Here is a 7309-nt window from a genome sequence, read left to right on the forward strand (position 1 = left end):
GGAAACACCCCATATCAACAGGGTGCCTGAATGAAACGCAATTGTATACCTAACCCTTAACTGTACCCCACAACTTCACAATAAAAAAAAATAAATGCAAAATAAGAAAAGGAAAGAAAAGAAAATTAGCACAAAATCAAGGAAGTAGGAAACAAAAAATCGAGAAAATCAACAAACTTGGGTTTTTGAAAAGATCGCTAAGACTGCTGAAACTCAAGGATCAAGGAAAAAAAGGAAAAAACATAAATTGCCAACATCAGTACTGTAAGAAGTGACAAAATCACAGATTCTCCAGATATTGAAATGATAATAAAGGAATACTATGAATATTGTTTTACGAATAAAGTTGACAAGTCAGATAACATGGACATAGTTTTTGAAAAGTACAACCCACCCAAATTGACCCAACAAAAAAGAGAAACTGTAAACAGCCTTATGTTCATTCAGTGCTTTTATTTGTAAACGTGCTTTAAATTCAGTATTTAATATCTCCACAATATATGGATTTTACAGTTCATTTTTCTTATAATTATACTATGTACATATAAACACATTTGTTCAGAAAGGACAAATGCTCCCAAATACTCTGCTGTTTGTTTCAGTATGTGATGCAAGTGTTATATTTCTCTACCTGAGCTACTAGTGCAACCTCTGTGGAAAGCAGTGTGGCAATTCCTAAAAACTCTAAATATCGACGTCCCATATGACCCTGCAATCCCCCTACTGGGAATATACCCTGAAGAACTCAAATCTTTCTATAAAAAAGATACCTGCACATGTATGTTTATCGCAGCATTGTTCACAATAACAAGGACCTGGAACCAACCATGCTGTCCATCAAGAGTGGACTGGATTAAAAAAATGTGGTACATATACAAGATGGAATACTACACAGCCATAAAAAAGAACAAAATCATGAATTTCGCAGCAACCTGGATGGAACTAGAGTCTATAATACTGAGTGATCTCTCACCGAAACAAAGATCTGAGTATCACATGTTCTCACTCATATAGTGGGCTTTGAACATCTATCATAATACTATAAGAAAAGAACTGACAGTGGTGGGAAACTATGGGGGGGGTAGGGAGGGGAAGGGAGTTGGTACTAATGGTAGTCAATATCTGTCTGGGAATGGGGAGACACCCCTTATCAACAAGGGTGACTGAACGATGCATATTTGTAAACCTAACCCTTAACTGTAATAAAAAATGTTTAAAATGAAAATTAAATTAAATTAAATTTAAAAAGACACAACAACACTGTGAGGTACTGCTCTACCTGAAGTTAACGTGGAGATGGAGGGACTGGAGAGAGACAAGTTTAAGGAGCAGGAGGCACACAATTGTGAAGAGATGTCTATGTCATAAGGTTATCGTAAGAACTACGACATGTGAAAGTAAAAGGTCATGCATCTGATGCAGTGGTCCTCAACCTTTTTGGCATCAGGGACCACTTTCATGGAAGACAATTTTTCCACAGATGGAGGTGGGGGGTTTTGAGATGATTCAAGTGCATTACATTTGTTGTGCACTTTATTTCTATTATGATTACACTGTAATCGATAGCGAAATAATTATACAACTCACCATAATGCAGAATCAGTGGGAGCCCTAAGCTTGCTTTCCTGCAACAAGATCCCATCTGAGGGTGATGGGAGACAGCACTAGCATCAGTGCCTCAGCTCCGCCTCAGATCATCAGGCATTAGATTCTTATAAGGAATTGCAACCTAGATCCCTCACATGTGCAGTTCACAGTAGGATTCGCGCTCCCATGAGAATCTAATGCCACAGTGGCTCTGATAAGAGAAGGAGCTCAGGCAGTAATGCGAGTGACCAGAGCAACTATAAATACAGATGAAGGTTAGCCCATTCGCCTGCTACTCCCTTTTGCTGCGCTGCCCAGTTCCTAACAGGCCACGGACACAGGGAATTGAGGATCCCTGATCTAAAGCTCTTGGCACTACTCCTGCTTCATAGCAGGTGTTCAATAAATAATCCTTCTCCCTTCTGGGACACTATTATTTGGAGTTTTGTCTTTCTATATTGAAACCTACAAGTCATATTTGGGGAAATATTGTTCATTTCATACTTTTATTGCCTATAAAAGACAATTGGAATAGTCAAGGGATCCAGTGTTGGCTGCTCCTCAGAAATGAACTAATTTATGAAAAAGAATATTCTGAGTCTTCATAGTGATGGCCTTAAACTGTAGGCAAATAAGGAATTCAGAATTCATTAATTGATATTTCTGCAATCAGGTAAGTTGTGAAAGACAACATTCCTACAAAACTAAATACTTTGTCATAATTAAGATGACAGTAGGGAGCTTTTCAAAAATATAAAAGGACTTTCTTCTAGACGGTAGCCAAATACTTAATTAAAATACCAGTGTTCGAAATTCATTTATTTGTTGAGATACCAAGTGTTCAAGAAGATTAAAACTTTTTTTTTCTTCAAACAGCCCCTAGACTTTGCCTCTCAAAATAATTTAGAAAGAGTATGTCACTATTTGATAAAAACGTCTTTCAAGGCAGTTCTAAGCCAATAAAATCTAAATAAAAGGTTATTTTTTAAATGGCACTACTGTTTTAGACTTGGGATAATTACCAAAACAATTCCCTGGGTGTTATTTCATGCTTTGAACAGAAGGCCTGTAATACTAGGCATTTTTAAATTTTTTTTATTTTTGGCCATGATGTATTCTATATTTCTCCAACACTTGACTTTTAAATTGTTTTTTTAATTTTTGAAGACATTTATGGAACACGACAATATATCATATCAAACATTTCTGTATTTAATTTTCACAGCACTCCTAATTCCCATTTTATGGTAGTGTCATGGGGTAACATAGGGTGGTTGATTTATTTACCCAGAGTCCACCACTGATAGATAACTGGGCTAGAATTGCACACAACAGCCTGTTGCAAAGTCATGAAATGACCCACCATTTAATCCCATCATCAAGGGTCTTCTGGAATGAGTTCTATTTTAACTAGTTTAAACAACCTTTCTTATAAGCTAAGTCTAATGTCTCAGCTTACTCATGGTTCACATGACTCCTGAGGAAAACAACCAACAGAGATCAACACATACTTGCTTTTCAGACTTGGAATTGAAGACATTTCAGCCACTTCATTCATTTAACTCCAGGCAAAACTCACCTCTATCCTAATCTATAGTTTTACATTTAACCCTTATGTTGATTTTAACAAAATGGAAGGTTGATTTTAACAAAATTAGAAGCAGCTTCCCACATAAACAACATTATTGGTATTAAGACTAGTTCCCTATATTTACCCAGGAGGTTAATATTTATCTGCAATTATCTACGATTCAGTTATAGAAGCCTCTATAATACCCTTCAGTGAGACCATTCTTTTGAGTGACCATATATTGGGTGCAAGGTACTTTACATACAATTTTCTAATTATTACACTAACACTATAGCATATATATTATTTTCACATTTCTCCAATTTAAAAAAACAAGATTCAGAGAGGTTAAATGATAATGAAAACAACAATAAGAAGAACAGTTAACATTTAGTAAGCACCCACTATGTATCAAGTACTCTGAGAAGAACTGTGTATATACTTTATAAAAAGTACCTCTCTAACAGTAGCAAATATCTGTCGGGGGATGGGAAAACACCTCTTATCAACAGAGTGCCTGAATGAAGTGTAATTGTACACCTAACCCTTAACTGTACCCCACAAAACCATAATAAAAAATACTGATTAATGAAAGAAAAAAAAAAGTACCTCTCATTTCATCTTTAGAACAATCCAACAAGATTGATCCTATAATTATTCCATTTCACAGATGGGAGTGATAAGAGTGGACAAGTAACTTGCCCAAGGTTACATTATTGGTGAATAGCAAAACTGGAACTTGGACACGGGTCAGATCAACTACAAAGTCCACGCTCGATATCTCCACTCGACTGGTCGCCTTCTCGAGTTTGGATTCCAACCCAAGTCCAACGTTAAAGCAGATACATATTCCACTGCCCTGTCTCCTAGCAGTAAATACCAATCATATAGAGTCACTCACATAGAGCATTTGAACAGTTCACCCAATTCAATTTTTTCTGATGTATAATGATCCCACCTAGAAAACATCCTTTATTGTTGAAAGCATAAGCTTGTTTGTCAGGCTCACTTCTACTCTGCCTCTTATTGGATGGTGACCTTGAATATGTTACTCAACTTCCTGAGCCTTCATTCTGGCATTTCTTAAATGAAAAACTAATAGTACCCATCTTGGAAAATTGTTGTAGAAACTAGATGAGAAAATATTGAGAAATTCGTAGCATTTTGGTAGGTGATTAGAATAGTAACTATCATTTTTATTTTTATTTTTTGGGGTCACAGTTTCACTCTGTCACCCAGGCTGGAGTGCAGTGGCATGCTCACAGCCACATATCCTCGACCTGCTGAACTCAGGTGATCCTTCTACCTCAGCCTTCCTAGTAGCTGGAACCACAAGCTCATGCCACCACGCCTGGTTATTTATTTACTTATTTTTTAATTATAGAGATGAGGTCTCACTAAGTTGCCCAGGCTGGTCTCAAACCCCTGGGCTCTCACCTCTGCCTCCCGAAGTGCTGGGATTACCAGACATGAGCCACCATGCCAGGCTAACAGTAGCTATTATTATAAGATATTACATACACAATAAAGATAAATATACCAAAAAGCATATTTAGGAGCAAAATACCACCCATGTTTTTAATTGAACTCTTGCCATTACCTAGCTAGGTGACCTTGGATAAGTTACATGAAGTTTCTTGGCCTCAAGTTATTCATTGATAAGGTCAAAGGGCTAGATGATTTTTCAGGTGCTTTCAAACACTAATATTTGGTAATGCCATGAATGTGTATGAAATTGCTTTATAAATTGTAAGCTGTATAAAGCTGTGTTGTGTTATTATCACCACCAGGATCGCCTTCTTTATCATGGAGTTGGGAAAGGAAAAGAGTGGAACTAATACTTATTGGCAGGGGTTGCACTGAATTCTGACCCCCTTGTGTGTGTATTATTCCATTTCTTCCTCATGTTGCCCTAAGAGGTTGATATTTTAAAACAAATGTTACAAAAGAACCCAAGCTTCAGAGAGACAGAATGACTTGCCTAAGTTCACCCAGCTAGACAAGAGAGAGAACTCTCAACTTCACTTCCATCTATCTAAAACCTCACATTCAACATTCAGAGGAACCTCTGAAGATTCCCCAAGCCCACCAGAGACATCAGGAGCCAAGAGAAAGCATCTGAAGGCCTCCACAGGTACTTCACCATGGGTTGAGATTTCATGTCTTGCACCTTTCCATGTGTCTCAGTCATGGGGACAGAAGGAAGCACTGGGGAAAGGAAAGGGACATGGGAATTGGAAGTCATCTATACCTACTCTGGGTACCCAAAAAGACAGACACCTAAGATCCAGTAAGCAGAAGCATCCGCACAGAAAGGAGACTGAAGATATTCTTTGAAATAATTATTCCCCCCTCCCCCACAAAACAGGGATGCTGTCATTTAGTAAAAAAATGTGTTGCCTTTTCAATTTAGTGTTTTATCAATTTTGAATTACATATAAAGGGAACCATATTTTAAAAATTTATAATTTAAATAATACATAAAAGTCAGGGCACCATAAACTTTTTTTTTTTTTTTTTTTTGAGTTGGAGTCTCACTCTGTCGCCCAGACTGGAGTGCAGTGGCCGTTCCCAGCCACCACAGCCTCCACCTGCTGGGCTCCGGCGATCCTTCTGCCTCAGCCTTCCAAATAGCTGGAATTACAGGCACGCGCTACCATACCGGGCTAATTTTTTGATTTATTGTAGAGATGAGGTCTCACCAACTTGCCCAGGCGGGTCTCGAACCCACGGGCTCAGTCAATCCAATCACCTCAGCCTTCCAAGGCGCGGGATTACAGGCTGAGCCACCGAACCTGGCTCATAAGCTTTTTTTTAAATAGACTTTATCTTTAGAGCAATTTTAGATTCACAGCAATATTGAGCAGAATGTTCAGAGAATTCCCATATGCCCCCCACCTACACACATGCATAGCCACCCCCATCACCAACATTCCCTCCCCTCCCAGAGTGCTACATTTGTAACAATTACTGAACCTACTCTGACATATCATGATCATCCAAAGTCCATGGTCTCTATTAAGGGGCCACTTTTGACGTTGTGCATTCTATGATTTGGAGAAATGTAGCATGATAGGTATTCACCATTACAGTATCACACAGAGTAGCTAGCGTCAATGCCCTAAAATCCTCTGTGCTCTGCCTCCCTTCCTCCCTCCAACTCCTGACAACCATTCATCTGTCTACTCTCCATAGTTTTGCCTTTTCCAGAGAATGTCATATTCAAACGATCCCTGATTCACAATCATTTGACTTATTGTTTTTCAACTTTACAATTGTACAAAACCAACATGCATTCAGTAGAAAGTGTACTTCGAGTTTTTAATTTTGATCTTTTCCCGGGCTAGCCATAGTTTACGGTATGATGCTCTCACATGACAATGGGCAGCAGCAGCGAGCCATAGCTCCCAGTTAGTCACATGATCGCCAGGGTAAACGACAGATGCTCTGCAGTGTACTGTGTTGCCAGTGTTTTTTGCATATTGTATTTTGTGATTTCACATCTCATCATGTCTATAAGATGCCCATTTTGACTTCGAATATTTTCAATTTACAATGGGTTTATAGGAAGGTAGCCCTATAGTGAGTATAGGAGCATCTGTAGTTTGAATCATACAGTATTTAGCCTCTTCAGATTGGCTTCTTTCACTTAGTCATATGCATTTAAGTTTCCTCCATGTCTTTTCATGGCTTGACAGCTCATTTCTTTTTAGCACTGAATAATTTTCTATTGTCTGAATGTACCAGAGCTTATTTACCCATTCACCTGCTGAAGGACATCTTGGTTGCTTTTGAGTTTTGGCAACTATGAGTAAAGCTGCTATAAACATCTATGTTCAAGTTTTTGTGTGGACATAAGTTTTCAGCTTCTTTGGGTAAATACTAAGGAGTGAGACTGCTGGATCATATGGTAAGAGTATGTTTAGTTTTGTAAGAAACTGCCAAACTGTCTTCCAGAGTGGCTATACCATTTTGCATTCCCATGAGCAATGAAAGAGACTTTCTGTTGTTCCGCATCCTCACCAGCATTTGGTGTTGTCTGTGTTCTGAATTTTTGGTCATTCTAATAGGTCCATAGTGGTATCTCATTGTCACTTTAACTTACATTTTCCTGGTTATATATATATATATATATATATATTTTTATTTTTT

Source organism: Carlito syrichta, unplaced genomic scaffold (genome assembly GCF_000164805.1).
Source record: "Carlito syrichta isolate Samal-C Ts95f unplaced genomic scaffold, Tarsius_syrichta-2.0.1 Scaffold312030, whole genome shotgun sequence".
NCBI classification, from domain to species: Eukaryota; Metazoa; Chordata; class Mammalia; order Primates; family Tarsiidae; genus Carlito; species Carlito syrichta.